The sequence below is a fragment of the Bidens hawaiensis genome, unplaced genomic scaffold, assembly GCF_021521415.1.
Source record: "Bidens hawaiensis isolate Kalapana, Puna unplaced genomic scaffold, B.hawaiensis_p1.1 tig00002123_1, whole genome shotgun sequence".
In the NCBI taxonomy this organism is placed as follows: Eukaryota; Viridiplantae; Streptophyta; class Magnoliopsida; order Asterales; family Asteraceae; genus Bidens; species Bidens hawaiensis.
The window spans coordinates 664,600-680,955 of record NW_027491112.1 but is presented as its reverse complement, the minus strand read 5'-3'; positions in this window follow the sequence as shown (position 1 = coordinate 680,955).

The following is a 16,356-nucleotide window of genomic DNA, read 5'->3' as shown; positions in this document are numbered from 1 at the left end:
AATATGATAATGATATGATGATGATGATGATATGAAACTAATATTATTACGATGATGATATGATGATGATGATGATGATATGAAACTAATATTATGATGATGATGATATGATGATGATGATATGATGACAATATGATAATGATATCATGATGATGATGATATTATGATGATGATGATGATATGATACTAATATTATGATGATATGATAATGATGATGATGATATGTTGACAATATGATAATGATATCATGATGATGATGATGATATGATGATGTTATGATGATGATGATGATATGATGACAATATGATAATGATATGATGATGATGATGATGATGATATGAAATTAATATTATGATGATGATGATGATATGATGATGATGATGATGATGATATTATGATGTTGATTATATGCTGATGTGGATATGATGATGATGATAATTATATGATGACGTTGCGGTAACACTTAAAAATAGCATATAAACAAGTCGGATACAACGACCACTGCTCCAAAAACATCTTAATTAGGTTATCTTATGTTCAAAAATAACACAACTATTGTTGTTCTTCTACAAAGTGAATGCCACCACTTTATAATCGTTATTATAGTGTTTTTATCCCCACTATTTATGGCTCTACGATGGTAGCATTCCATGTGAGATCACTTCATGGTTGTATTTTTTAGGTGGCACCGAATTCACTAAGAGCCACGGTACACCCTCGTTAAGTAGTAGACAGTTTGAGGTGGTCAGTGCGCGGTGTTCCCCGCTCCAGGGTTGAATGGAGTTCACTATGCCTGCAATCGGCCCGGATGGGATTTATTATGGTTATTATAAATTTAATAAATTAGATATTAAAAACATAATATAATTATATTTAGTCATTATTCATATTTAGTCGGGTTAAACGGTATTTACAGATTCGGGTTTTAGTGAAATAATTCATATTTAGTCATTATTATTTATATTTAGTCGGGTTAACGGTATTTACAAAGTCGGGTTTTAGTATTTAGTCATTATTATTATTAATATGATTAATTGTGGCTTAAAGGAAATAAAAACATAACTTTCCAACAAAAACGGGGTGCACAGGGGTCGAACCCGCGACCTCTACCCACAAAGCTTCAAGTGTTAACCAGCAGGCCATAAGGCGACGTGCATAAAGAATCGGTTTTCATAATTAATATACAAAGGAAGTTCATCTCAAAATTTGTTTCATATATGTGAGAGTAAACCCATATATATTTTGAGAGTGAACCCATATACAATCTGGAACTCTGGTCTGGTGGTAATACTCCTCCCTTTAATCCAGCCAACCCTCCTGTCAACCCGGGTTCGACTCTCATCTGCAACGCCTTATGTTTTTATTTCCAGTTTTTTCCTTTTTTTTACCCAGCAAGTTAGGTTATTTATTTTTACCAAGCGATAAATAACAAAAACATCACATAACTTCCCCTCCCAACCACAACTCCAGGTCAAACCCTAACCCCCCACCACCGCCGCAGTCCACCGCCGGCCGTCTCTCTTTCAACCACACCGTCCACAGCCTTCCTTTCCATCCCTATTATCCATCTCTCCTTCACTCCAGTCTTCACCAATAAGGTATTTTTTAATGTTTTGGTTCAATTATTATTTTTTTGTTTACTAAAATTACAATTAGTAAGAATGATTATGTTGAAGTTTGTTAAATGATTATGTTGAAGTTTGTATGGGTTCACTCTCGTATATATTAGAGTATTTAATTGGGTTATTTAAGGGTTTGATAATCAGGTTATATAGGTTTGATAATCATGACTGTGTTGACCTAGTTAGACAACTCAACTCGGGGTGTTCAAGGCCCGGTTTTGACGGTTTTCGGGTCAAACCGAACCAAAACGATTTGGCATTATCCAAAACTAATAACCGAACCGTTGAGATTTAAAACCGAACCAAACCGAATCGTTATTAACGGTTTGGTTCCGGTTTGGTTTCACGGTTTGGGGTTTATACAATGCACCTTTATTTTTTTAATAAACTTAAAGAAATACTATATATTATGAAATATTAAACAATTAATATATACAATTAAATCTTTTGTCCGGTACGGTTTTATACGGTCGGTTTGAAAATTTGAAACCGTAATCTTATTTGTTTAAAATATCCATCAACAGTTGTGTTTATTGAGAAAACTAAAATGCGGCTTTTAATATATATATGACAAACAGATGGACATCGAAGAGGAAGACATCATCTACCAGCAGGATGAAGAGGAGGAGGCTGAGAAGCGGCCACGACGGAGGCGGCGGAGAGAACAGCCGCCAAAACCTATTGAAGGGGATGAGGTGTTGGTGAATTACCCACACACGCAGTTTGTTCTCGGGACACTCGAGCACGACCGGTACATCCAGCTTCGATTGATGAACCCTATGCCGAATACCATTTTAAGCCTCAGTTTTATGGAGTCAGTTGGCGCGGACAAAAGGATGTTAGAGTATGTCGGCAACGACACGCCGTGGATGAGGATGTTTACGATGAACTACCCCGCATACCGGGAGCTTATGCTAGAGGTTTATTCAACATTCCGTTTCAGGTGTTTTTCTTTTTACTTTAACTTTGTTTACCGCCTACACATTACTTTAATATATTCAAAACAAATTGTTTATTTTATTTCAGGCCACGGGAGGCGGGGAGGCCAGAGGTGCAGATGAGAGATCAGAACCCAGAGGGTCGGGCGTGGGAGGTTTCGTTCAAGATGTTTGGGGTCGACCGGTACTTTTCATTGGAGGAGTTCGCCGTGGCGATCGGCTTTTACACCGAGGAGGAGGTCCGGCGGCCGATCTACACCGCGAGCGTCGGCAGGGCCGCCGACGATTATCTGCGCGTTTGGTGGCGCGCGATTGCGAGTAAGCCTTTCCCATCCGGTAGCCAAGAAAAAGCCTCCTGCATCATTGACCCGTTGTATAGGTACGTGAACCTATGTTACTTTACATTACGTTACATTGTAATATATTACGTTACATTATATTATATTTACCTTATATTATATTTCGTTGTGCAGGTACCTTCACAGGCTGATAGCCTCGTCAGTACAAGGTCGACATCAGGGTGCTGGATGTATATAAAAATATACATCTTTTTAGCATCAAATAATCTCTAAAAACTGCAACTTCTATCGTATAATATAGTTAAAATAACTACTTATCATGTTAAAATGTATTTTCAGGTGAATCCAATCCTCAAACGAAGAAACGAATGAAAAAACAAAGAAAAACCAAAGAAAACAGCAAAACATGGGGCTGTGCTTCAGGAAACATGGGGCTGTGCTTCAGGAAACATGGAGCTGTGCTTTCAGGAATAATGGGGTTGTGCTTTTGGAAACACGGGGCTGTGCTTTTGGGAAACACGGGGCTGTGCTTTTGGAAGAACGGGGCCGTGCTTCTGGTCACTTTTCAGAAAAGACAAAAAAATCTACAAGAAAAAAAGCACGGCCCCGTGCTTACCTCTCAGAAACGACAAAAAGAATTAGCACATGTCACTAAAAAGCATGGGGGCGTGCCTCAAGAAGCACGAGGCCGTGCTTACCTCTCAAAAACGATAAAAAGAATTATCACATGTCACTAAAAAGCACGGGGGTGTGCCTCAGAAAGCACGGGGCCGCCTACCTTCCAGAAACGACAAAAATAATTAGCACATGTCACTAAAAAGCACGGGGGCGTACCTACGAAAGCACGGGGCTGTGCCTCACACTCCAGATTTCATATAAATAGTGGCTAATGTTGCACTCATTTGGTGTGCCTTGAAAAGAGTTCTATCCGGTTTTTACTTATAAAAACACACACTAACACTCACATAGAAGACTTAGTGAAGAGTTTGAAGGCTTGGAGGTTATCACCATCAACCATCATCATCATCATCCTTCATCATCACCATTAAGGAGGAAGATTCATCTACATGATAAACACAAACTTTATCATGTATTTGTTATCATCATTCATCTTAATGTTCATCATCATGCTCATTATGAGCTAAACTCCTTTTACCATCTAAAATCTATGAAGAAGCTTTGTTTTACTTTATAATTAATCAATACATATGGTGTAGTCTAGTAAAGTACATGGTTATATTGCAATTATCTTTTGATGAGAAATGTTTCACCATCTTAAATCACTAATTCAAAGTTGGTGGTTATCAATTCTATTGGCAATCGTTCATGATCGATTCATGTTCTTGAAAAATAGAAATACTTTGATACTTTATCGAAACATGGATCCTTATATTGTACTTAGAAATGATGAGATATAAGTTATGATGGATTTCTCTGAACCTTGGTAATCCGAAATGGCTTTGCTTAGGATATCAAATTAGTTAAAGAAATCATATGTTAACGGAATGTGTAATTATAACCTACATAAATCAACCGAGGGTAGGTTGTGTGACTAAACTACAACCACCCGAAGTTGTTAGAATTGGTATTTGAGAAATCGAAGTCAATCCTAATCTTTCTACTTTACGAAACTACTTGCCAACTTAAATTGGCATCATTGAGATGGTATGACATTAGGAAAGGGTGGACTTTAAAATGCGCATGCTATCTTGTAGGTTCCCAGCCGGATCTGCACAGGATTATCTCATAACACGAGGGTGCGAAATCCCCACGTAATATGATACGAGTGTAAGACAAGTAATACGTTGAATCGGTAAACAAACACACTGGATAATATTGTAAACTTGATATATTGCTAATATCCAACACGTGATACACAAGATCACAAAACAACTCGTTCACCAAAAAAACTAAAACCCACACGTCAAAATGGCCGAAGTTGAGGTATATATAAACCTCGACAACTTCGCCTAACATGCTAGGCGAAGTTGTCATAACTTCGCTACATTCACAAGTTCACCTAAAACAAATGGCGAACATATAATAACACGTTTAACAAAAGACCAACAGTTTAAGCAATTACAGACACAAATAAGCACGAGATATTGAACTACTGGCATCATGCACCAACAGACTCCCCCATGGCAGTAGCTTCATATCTCTAGCTTCTTTCTCGTGTCTTGGTAATCCAAAAATCTCATACCACTCGTCTTCAAGCATGAACGCCCTGCCTTACACAGACAGAGACCACCCTCTGGTAGTTCTTGGCTTCATCCTTCCACACAGGAATGTAGAATATCTTCTTATCATTTAGTACCTGCAAATCAGCTTGAGACAAATTAACCAAGTGCATGGGATCATACACTCTTAGAATCTCCTGTTCATCTTCATCTTCCATAACAGCTTCAGCAGTCTGGAAGTCAACGTACCACCACTTGAGATCCTTTAACACATTCTTGGGCATCATCTTCATCGGAACCTCTTTCAAGCAACGAATTGGCTTATACGTCATTACCATCCAGGGCTTGCCATCAGCCTGCATTCCCCGATCCTTATCTTCAACCAACCTTCCTTTCTAAGGCTTTAGAAGTTTTAACTTTTTCTTTTTAATAGCTTCCTTCCATACTATCTTTCCAATTATTCTTGCAATATCATCATCACTCCTATTAATCAATCTCAAACGAGCCAAATCTTTCACCTCACACTCAGGCAAGATGTTGAGCGATCTCAATGCCTTCTTAAAATACTGAATTCCATCATAACGCTTGATCACAAACAACTACAACTGTTCGTCATACAACCAGCAGATGATACCTTTCTTGGACTCAGCGTACCCCTTGATGTTGTAACTCTTCTTAAACTATTGTTGGAACTGCAGGCTTCTTTTTCTTGAAGAACTACTGAGCACAGCCTTCTTTCCATCTAGGCTGTTCTTCCCACTCGGACTCATCTGACATATTTGCATCCTGACTCAAGTTCACTTTATCAACATTCGGAATATCGTGCTCTACACCATCATCAACGATCTCCCCTTCTTCTAAATCATTATCAATCTCTATCTGTTCCCCAATCTTTCCAATCTCATCAGCCGTTAACACATCATCAGCTGACTCATCATCATCATTTCCCAACACTTCCTCATCATCTACAACTACCACATTATCACCACCCGTACCGCCTGACTGACCAGCAGACTCCCCCTGAGATGTGGAAGTCCCAAGAGTTTGTTCAGTTCTTGGCAACTCACCACCTGCATCTTTCGATGCATTGGGATCATCGTCTCTGTCTTGCCTCTTCTTAGTTCTTAACTCATCACCCTTGCAGCTTGTCTCCCCCCTGAGATGCTAAGAACTGTCTAAGAGCATCAAAAAGTTTACCGTGTTCAATGAGAAGTGATAATTGTATCTGATTTTCTGCCACCAGACTTTGAATAGCTTGCGTCTGAATAAGATTGATCCGTGATTGCTCAGCAACTACCCCGTTCAAGAGCCGCAATTCTCTCGAAGTCAGACAGAGTAGAATCAAAGTCAAAACGCATGTGAGAAATATCTTGAGCATATGGCGGTGTAATACCCAAACTAGCTGGTATTTCTGAGGTAGACTGAAAAGTAGCCGCGGGTGGCATGGAAACAGGTAACCCCGCAGTAGCAACCAACGTCGACTCAACAAATCTAGCCACAACTTCCGATGGAGTAAGAGACGAAGGCGGTAATGAGACAATCTCTGGAGCGATAAACTGAAACGTGGTTGGAGAAGTACCAAAATATGACGACGTGGTCACCAAGTGAACACTTGAGGTTATCGGCGCTGTGACAGTTGAAGAAGCAGGAACCATAGTCATACCTGATAACGAGGGTGGAGAAAAATGAACAACCCTCGAACTCTCACCAACTCTTAAACTTTCACTAACCCGTGCCTTCTTTGATCTTCGTACCAAACGATACAAATCCTCCTCAAAATATGATTCACTGTCATTTGAGTCTTTCTTTCTCTTGCCATGAATCCTTTCTTGTCTGGAAAGGATTTGTTGTGCTTCAATGATATCGTCAGTGGATGAATCAAAGTCAGTTCTCTCAGAGTCCGCCACAGATGTAGCGACCATGGACACATTCACACCAGACGCCTCAGCTACTGAGGCTTGAACCTCAGCAGCTGGATCAATTCGTTCCTTGTCAAAGAACCCTTGCCCTCCAAAGGCAACTTCAAGGTCAACCTGTTCTTCCGGAGCTGCAACCGGATCAGCAGTCAGTGCTTGCTGTACCATAGGTGGTTGTTGAACCACAGGAGGTGGTTGAGGAACATCGGCCTGTTGCGGTGTCGGATTAAGAAATTCATCACCAGGAGGAGCAACATATGCAGGATTCACCAAGTAACCAAACAAGGCAGTGTGCCTCGGACAAAGTTCTGGTTTGCTATGAGCACTCGATGACCTGCATTGCGCAAAAATCCTCTTACTCACACTTTCAACATAACGGATAGGACGTCGTTGAGGCAGAGTAGGAGCTACGTGATTCAGAATCATCTGTAGGAATCTCGGATACATCAAAAACCTTTCCTTAGCAACCGCGCGTCTCTGACGATCAATCTCATAAAAAATCATCTGACTAAAGCTATAAGGCTTGTTATAAGTCAACGCGATCATAGCTGATTGCATTGTTGCACCCATACCATCTGTACCAGCTTTGCGACCGGACATGCATACTATCATCACGTGCATAAGAAACCGCCACTGATCTAACAAAAATCCTTTTCGCATCTGAGAGTCTCCCAACGGACCAGAATACCCCATACGCAGAAACACACCATTTCTTAAACTAGCCGGAAAGTCTGTGGGATCCTCAGTCGTCTCATTCCCAAACTGTAAGGCTACCCTTATTTGATCTGCCGAGAACTGTACCTCCTGTTCATTAACCGTAGCTCGCATCACCGGTGGGTCGACACGACAATCATACTCAATTGTGTTCCAAAAATCTTCAACGTTCGGTAGTGATATCGGAAGAGTAGTAGTGATTACATGAAAGATGCATGAGCGTAAGAGGAACCAAATGATCTCACGGTAATCGTCACTTCCTCGAGCATCCGGATCTAAGGTAATATACATGTTGTGACCCAGGAAAAACTGTCTGTTATTATCTCCACCTTCATCACCACCAGCGCCACCAGCACCTGCCACAGCAGCCATATTTGCAAGACAAACGAGCCAGATCAGTTAACTATTACAGCAGTTTACAACTTCGCCCTGCATGGAACGGGCGAAGTTGTATCGTTAGCGAAGTTAAGGGAGTGGCGAACTTGTTAAGTTCGCTAAAACCCTAACTTCGCCATTTGAACGGCGCACACTTCACACACAGCTAGGGATAGGAATGGCTGATCAGAGAGTAAAAACAAGAATAAGGTAGTCCGATTAAGATCCAGAGACTCATATTTGTCACCAAACAAGTTTTAAAATAGATTGATAAAGGAGGGTTAAGGGTTTGTGCAAAAGTGACCCCAAAAACGGATCGTCGAGGCATTGATTAGCACCAAATTATACGAATTACGAGTCACAAAGGTCCTACAAACCTTGTTTTCGGACGAAAAACATATTAGTATGAGGTTTGATTCAAGTGTATAAGTTCGCCTAGGGTTAGAGTTTGAAAATAATTAGACTAATTTGACCAACGAAACCCTTTATATAGTTTAGAGAAACCCCAGGGGCGAAATTGGGTTAACTTCGCCCAAAAACAAACTTCGCTCAGTCAACGCGTGGTCAACTTCGCCTATTTTGCTCTCCAATTAACTTCGCCATTTAGAATAAGTGCGCCTGTTAAGGACTTATGCACAGAAACATATAAAGTAAACATATAAAGTTGACCAAGGTCAACTACCCTTTAACGTCCACCTTGAAAAAGAGTTAAACTTAACGATCAAAGAACCAAGTAACCAGAAGAATAAAAGTCTAAACATAAAACCAAGAATATAATGGAAATTTGAATAATAGAATAAACGGGATCAATTTCAGTCTTGACGAGAACCTGCATGTTTTAGAAAATATCCGAACAGGAATCATACTGATTAGGCGGCTGTCACACAGATCCATGTTTAGCGGTATTATGACATAAAGAAACAGGTTGTAGCCAGGTATAGAACTTAGTATGGTTTTCATCGCTTCTGTGATACGGATTAGGTTCAATTAAGCTCAAAATTTAGATGGACATCACATGGGAGATTGTGATGCCTCCTATCTATTCTCAAAGCGTATTTGGCTTTCCCCACGTCACCCCGAGTTGACTTCGACCCGTAGTGTCTGATTAATCAATGAGCACACGTCTATCATCGCAGTCTTCTTCCATTTCTATCTTATACTTTAAAAAATATTCTTTCTTGCCTCTTTCTTGATATTTGTAACGAGACTAGCTTCAAAGGCTCAACTATAATAATTATAGAGATTTTTTTCTAATAGAGACATCAATACAACTTCAAATTGAAGACAACTGCAAGTCCCGAATCTAGATCACTGCAGGTACTTAACACTATCTTCGCGGGAATCAGAACACTCACGGGCTCGTGTATGAATTGGTAATCACTTTTCTGCCTATCATTCGGAAAGATGTATATGTAGACATGCACAACTCAGAATGATTCTCCACATTAAATCGAGAAGATTTAGTTTGTATCACTTCTACTACTACGCACCATAGAAAGCTACCATTTCATACAATGGCTGTTCTAGAGCCTTTTAGGCCTAATTACTTCACCAGTTAAGCACACAAAATCAGTTTATCTATCACTTTCCAAGGTTGGATCAATTTTCATTTTAACACCGTATTGAAACTTCTTACGAAGTTATAGACTTGAAAAATTATATCATCTCACTAAAAACAAAATTTTAAATTCTAGTGCCCCGATCAAGTCAAAGTCTTTAGGTAAACGGCTATCCTGAAGATCCAAAGGATCAGCAGGAACGACCACATACAAGTATGTGTCCTTCTAACTAAGTATGAACGACTAATTTTAAGCGAAAGAATAAAACCCATCATAAACCGCCCCGGTCATTTTCAATCATCTGGTTAATGGCTATCCTTATAATCTACACGTAGAAGTAAGGACCAAACATATCCTTGGATATGTCCTTCAAACTTGAGCAACCGACATAATTTTAAGCGATAATTTTTTTTAATAATAATAAAAATAGAGAGAGCACGGTTACTCGGGATTGATCATCCCATCAAGCTCAACAAGATTTTGAAAACGGGATCGGTCAAACGCTTTAGTAAAAAAATTAGCAAAATTATCCAGTGAATCAACCTTTTCAAGCACAATTAATTTCTTCTCAGCACAATCCTGTATAAAATGATGACGAATGTCAATATGTTTAGTTTTACTGTGTTTAACGGGATTGTTAGTTACTGAGATAGCAGCAGTGTTATCAATGCAAATAGGAGTTTGAGTGAAATTCAGACCATAATCGCGCATTTGATGTTGTATCCATAGAACCTAGGAGCAGCAGTTTGATGCTGCCATGTACTCTGCTTCGCAGGTGGAAATGGCTACTGAGGTCTGCTTCTTGCACTACCACGACACCAATCTTCCTCCGAGAAACTGACATCCACCGTTTGTTGACTTCCTATTCTGATTGCAACCTCCATAGTCAGAATCGGTGTAAGCTACCAAATCCAGTTCTCCCTCTTTCGTGTACCATAGTCCCAACTTAGGTTTCCTTTGAGATACCGTAAGATTCTCTTCACTCCCTTCATGTGGGATTCCTTCGGGTTAGCCTGAAAACGAGCACAAAGACAAACTGCAAACATAATGTCAGGTCTAGAAGCGGTTAGATACATTAAGGAACCTATGATTGCCCGATATTGAGTGGGATCCACATCATCATCACCATCGGAATCAGCACCCAGTTTGTGATTGACGCAGATTGGAGTGTCAAATGGAGTGCTATCATCCATCTTAAAGCGTTTGAGCACATCGTGGACATACTTCGTTTGATGAATAAACATACCATCTTTCTTCTGATCTACCTGCAAGCCCAAAAAGAAAGTTAATTCGCCCATTGCGCTCATCTCAAATCTCTTTTTCATGACTGTTTCGAATTCCTGACACATAGAAACTCTGGAGGCAGCAAAAATGATGTCGTCCACATAAACCTGAACGAGTAGAAAATCTCCCCCTTTTCTCTTGACAAACAATGTACTATCAATCTTTCCTCTCTCGAACCCATTCTCTAGCAAGTAAACTGACAGTGTTGCGTACCAGGCACGAGGTTCCTGATGTAACCCATATAGTGCTTTGCTCAGTTTGTACACATGATCAGGAAAATCTGGGTCAGGGAAACCTGGAGGTTGTTCAACATACACCACCTCATCGACTTAACCATTAAGAAAGGCACTTTTCACATCTGACTGGAACACTTTCATCTCTTTGTCTGCAGCAAATGCCAGAAATAATCGAATTGCCACCAATCTCGCCACAGGAGCAAACACTTCATTGTAATCGATTCCTTCTTGCTGATTAAACCCTTTTACTACCAATCTTGCCTTGTTGCGTATGATTATTCTCTTCTCATCTCTCTTACATTTAAAAACCCATTTTGTACCGATAACGTTCACTTCTTGCGGTTTTTCAACTAATTGCCATACTTCCATCTTCTCAAACTGTGCCAGTTCTTCCTGCATGGCTTCAACCCACGAGCTATCCTTCAGTGCCATTTGATAATTCTTTGGTTCAATCTGGCTGATGAAGCAGGTGTACAAGCATTCATTTATAATACTCATATCATTAATGCTTGCATAAACACATGTGTGTTCATCCAAACTTCTTCTAGTACGTACACCATCAGAAGGATTACCGATCACATTTTCCGAATAATGATTCTTGTGAATTTTGGTGGACTGGACTGGACTGACTTCCAGATTATTCTCAAGATTTGTGGCAAGTTCATCAGTGTGAGACTGAGGTTGAGTGTGAAATGGATTATAGAATTCATCTTCCTTCGACACAGTAGGAGTTTCGACTGCATTTGACGAAGTTGGTTGATTTTCATCAGATTGTGGACGTTGCATAATGGTCTCCTCCTCGTCATACAGTATTTGTGAGGCCATTTTCTCATCAGTGTCTGCAAAATCCAAGTAAGGCATATTAAAAGATTTGAATAGCTTATCATAGTCGAAAGCCTCTGTCGGTCCCATGCTAGGCCTTGGTGATTTGTAACTAGTAATGTCAGTGTTACAGATCACCTCAACCTTGTTGTTCGATAGATTAAAGACTCTTCTGTTGGGTGTCCCAACAACATAGCCAACTAAAATACCTTCGTCAGCTTTCTCACCAAATTTAGAGTTAGTCTTTAATATCGAACATGGTGACCCAAAAGGTTCAAGACCTTTCAAGTTTGGCTTTCTACCATGCATAAGTTCATAACAGGTTTTATTTAATCTTTTAACAGTTAAAACACGATTCAGGATGTAACAAGCTGTAGCCACAGCCTCAGCCCAGAATACCACGGGAAGTTTAGCATCTGCCAGCATGGTCCTGGCGCCTTCGATTAGAGTTCTATTCTTCCTTTCAGCTACTCCATTTTGTTGTGGAGTATATGGGGCACTGTACTGATGCTCTATCCCTTTCTGTAGACAAAACATCTCCATCTGATAGTTCTTGAATTATGTCCCATTATCACTCCTGATGTACTTAACCTTCCTCCCAATAATATTTTCCACCTTGGTAATCAAGTTAATTACCAACTGAACTGTCTCATCCTTTGTCTTCAGAAAATATACCCAAGAGTATCGAGAGTAATCATCGGTTACAACCAAGCGGTATGAAGTTCCTCCTAGACTCTTTACATTCACAGGACCAAAGAGATCCATATGAAGTAGGTCTAGGGTGCTGACAATTGAGTTAACCTTCTTGGAGTGATGAGGCTTTTTGTGTTGCTTTCCTTTCTTGCACGACAAGCATTGATCTTCAAAGTTAAAATTCTTCAAGGGAACCCCAAGTACCAGCCCATTCTTGACAATGTAATTCATCTTGCGAAGATGTATATGACCCATTCTTCGATGCCACAACTCTGACTCAGACTCAGTTTCCTTTGACAGAAGACATGACTCTTCTGTTGTCATCTCAGTTGACCTCATATCCATTACATACGTGTTCTTTTCTCTTGGAGCTTTCATCACAACCCAGGCCTCTGGTATCTTAAAACCAGGATAAAGAACGAGTGCTTCATCTTTAGTAAAACGCACCGTGTATTCTTTGTCACAAATCTGAGATACACTCAACAAGTTATGCTTCAACTCTTCCACAAAATTCACCTTCTCTAACTTTATTCTTCCATTCGTCACAGTTCCAATACCACTAATTCTTCCTCAACTCTCTCCAGCGAAACTAACCCTTCCTCCTTGAACAGATTTCCAGTCACGTAACAATTTCTTGTTACCAGTCATGTGCGGGGAACAGCCACTGTCTACAACCCACATATTGTTTACAGCCCTGTTTGACTGTTCCTACACAATAAAAGAGATAGATTAAAATCTGGGGACCCAAGACCTTCTGGTCTTGGGTTGAGTAAATCTGTTATCCGGCATCCAGTACCTTGATTGCCCAAAGTCAGTTTGAGGATAGTTTCTGTAAGTTCTGAACGGAAAAATTCTAGAGGACTGGCTATGAGGCCATCCAAACCTTCGTGAATTAACTGAATTATAATTGTTGGTTTGGTAGTTTACTGGGAAAAAACGAGACTGATTTCTTTGAAATCTTGGATTAGTCCAATGACTGAAATTTGGTGTGTTCACATTCTTACCAGCATCATAATTAGTATTCGTTTTATTCTCAGTTTTCGGAGGCCTCATACCTCTAAATTTTCTCTGTTTCAGAGGACAATCAGCATCATGGTGTCCTACTTTATTGCATCTTAAACAACTTCTGTTTTGAACTTTCGTCTCAACAGTTGTTGCAGAAGTCGAGGTTACGTTACTACCCGTTTGTCTAACATATGGTGGGACGAACGGATTTAGGGAAGATTTCTTTTCATCAGGCTTATATTCCTCCCCACGTTTTAGTAACACAACCTTTTCTTCCATCTCATCTGATTCAAAAGGCTTGTCTGAATTTGATGAGACGGAGCTAGAGACAGATCCAGTGACATTAGAAGTTGTCTTACTTGTTTCACTCTCATTAACTTTGGTTTCTTTAGCAGAAACTTTTATTGGAACTGTCTGACTAATTTCAACATTCTCAGATTGCTGATTACTAGGATTATAAATATAGTTATTGTTGTATGGTGGTGGAACTTCTGAGAATCAAATTCTCCCTTTGATAACCGGGGAACGTTGAACACTTATGATGTGATCCAACATCGCAGAAGAATTTCTAAATTGTTCAATTTTTATGTTTAGTTCCACCACTTTCACCTGGTAATCAGCTATCTGTTTATCTTTTTCAGCAATTAGTTTGGTCTTTTCTTCTAACACTTCATAATTAAGATCAATCACTTGTATTTTTTCAGCTAGAGTGGCTTTAAGACTTCTGATGTCCTTTTCGCTCACTATTATTTTTACCGAGTAACTATTCTCTTTAGTTTTAGAATAGTGATGATCTTCTTTTAAGGTTTTAAATTATGTGTCCAAACTAACAAACTGATCAGTTAATGTTTTCAATTGATCAGACAGGTTTTCACATTGTTCACAATGAAGTTCAGAACTTACCTCAGAGAGCTGATCGTTCACTTCTGCCATGTATGCTTGATCTTCTCCCATCTCCCTCTCACTTCCTCCAATTTCAATGTTTACCAGATTTGCCTGTTCGAACATCTCCTCAACTTGTATATTCCAGTTGTATCCACCGTTCTGTTGAGATACCATAGCCTTATTTTCACTACCACCCCCATTCTGTTGAGCAGGCCTATCTGACTTCGTTCGACTCTTTCATTTGTACATTCCTTAGCAAAGTGACCATTTTGTTGACATTTATAACAGCGAACCTTTGATTTATCAAACCCTTGTCTTTCTCCAACAAACTTTCTACCCGTTTTCTTCATAAATCTCTTTACCCTTCTGACTATCATAGCCATCTGCCACTGCAGATCCATCTCTTCCAGATCATCAGCATCGATCTGATCATAGTCTTCATCCAAAGTTGCAGGGTCGACTATTTTACCTTTGATATAGTTCTCATAAGATGCAATAAAGGATGCATAGAGGGCAAACTGTTGTTCAGCAGATTTCACACTCATAGGCATCTGTGAGTAGTTATTGCTTGGAGCATTGGATGAGAAATTTCCAGTTGTAGTATGAGGCTTTGAGGAATTACTACCTCCTGCTACGAAACATACGTCACCATCCATATTGAGAATCACATAACCATCTGGAGTGGAGTTTGATTCCCCCTTAGAGTAGTAGGCAGTGGATTCTAATTTTGAACTTGAGCTCGGAGTGACTTTAGCACCATACATTCCCAGATCCTGAACCTGATCAGTGTGTGTCTCCTTTCTAGCCATGTTTAGTTCAAAATTTCGTAACTTATTTACCACCGTCTCCAAATCAATCTTATCAAGTCCTTGTCTTCTCTCATCAGAACAGTGTACATCTCCCATTTTGGTGGAAGAGCATCAAGAAGTTTCTCCACTATCTCTTCTTCTTTATATTCAATGGAGTAGTTATTTAGCTCTGTCATAAGATGATAATAACGTGTGATAATGTCATCAAGTGATTCATTTTTCAGGTACTTGAATACGGAGAATTGAGTTTTCAGCAGCTTTGTCTTGGAGGTACGTATTCCAACATTTCCTTCATATCTATTCTCCAGTGCTTCCCATAGCTCTCTAGCAGTTTTGTATTTCTTAAAAGTATGAAGAATCTCTTGTGGGAGAGCCATGGTTATAGCTGCATGAGCTTTACTTTCTGCCTCATACATCTTCTTTTCATCATCTTCCATCTTACTGTATTTTTTAATCTGTTCACGACCCTCAAACAAGGACGTTGGAAGAATGTACCCGTCTTGAATGCAAACCCACATCTTCGCGTCTTGATACTCATACTGTTCAAACCGATCTTTCCATGCAACGAAATCAGTACCTTTCAGTAATTTTGGAGCTTTAGTTGCTGAACCGGCTTCAACCTCCATCTTTACCAGTTCTGTGATGTTTATCGAAGTTATAGTTGAAAGAAACAAGACTCAACCCTAATGTATAAAATTCTGTGAACAGTGCACAAATAGCGAAGTTGATATAACTTCGCTGGCTTCTTAAGTTCGCTAGTAACAACTTCGCCCAAAACTATATCTTCACTTAAACCCTACGTTTTGTGACGGCAAGTTCGCCTGATGAACACTCGAGTTCTGCTGGTTTAATTAGGTTGTTTGCGAGGGACGCGAGGGTAAATTGAAGGTGCATTTGATGAGGGAAGAAGGGCAAAAGACAAAAACGAGGTATATCAACGTAAACTCATTCCGCGGAAAATCAAACGGAACGATCTTAACACCCGTGTGATAATCCCGAACCACACAATCACGAGCAAA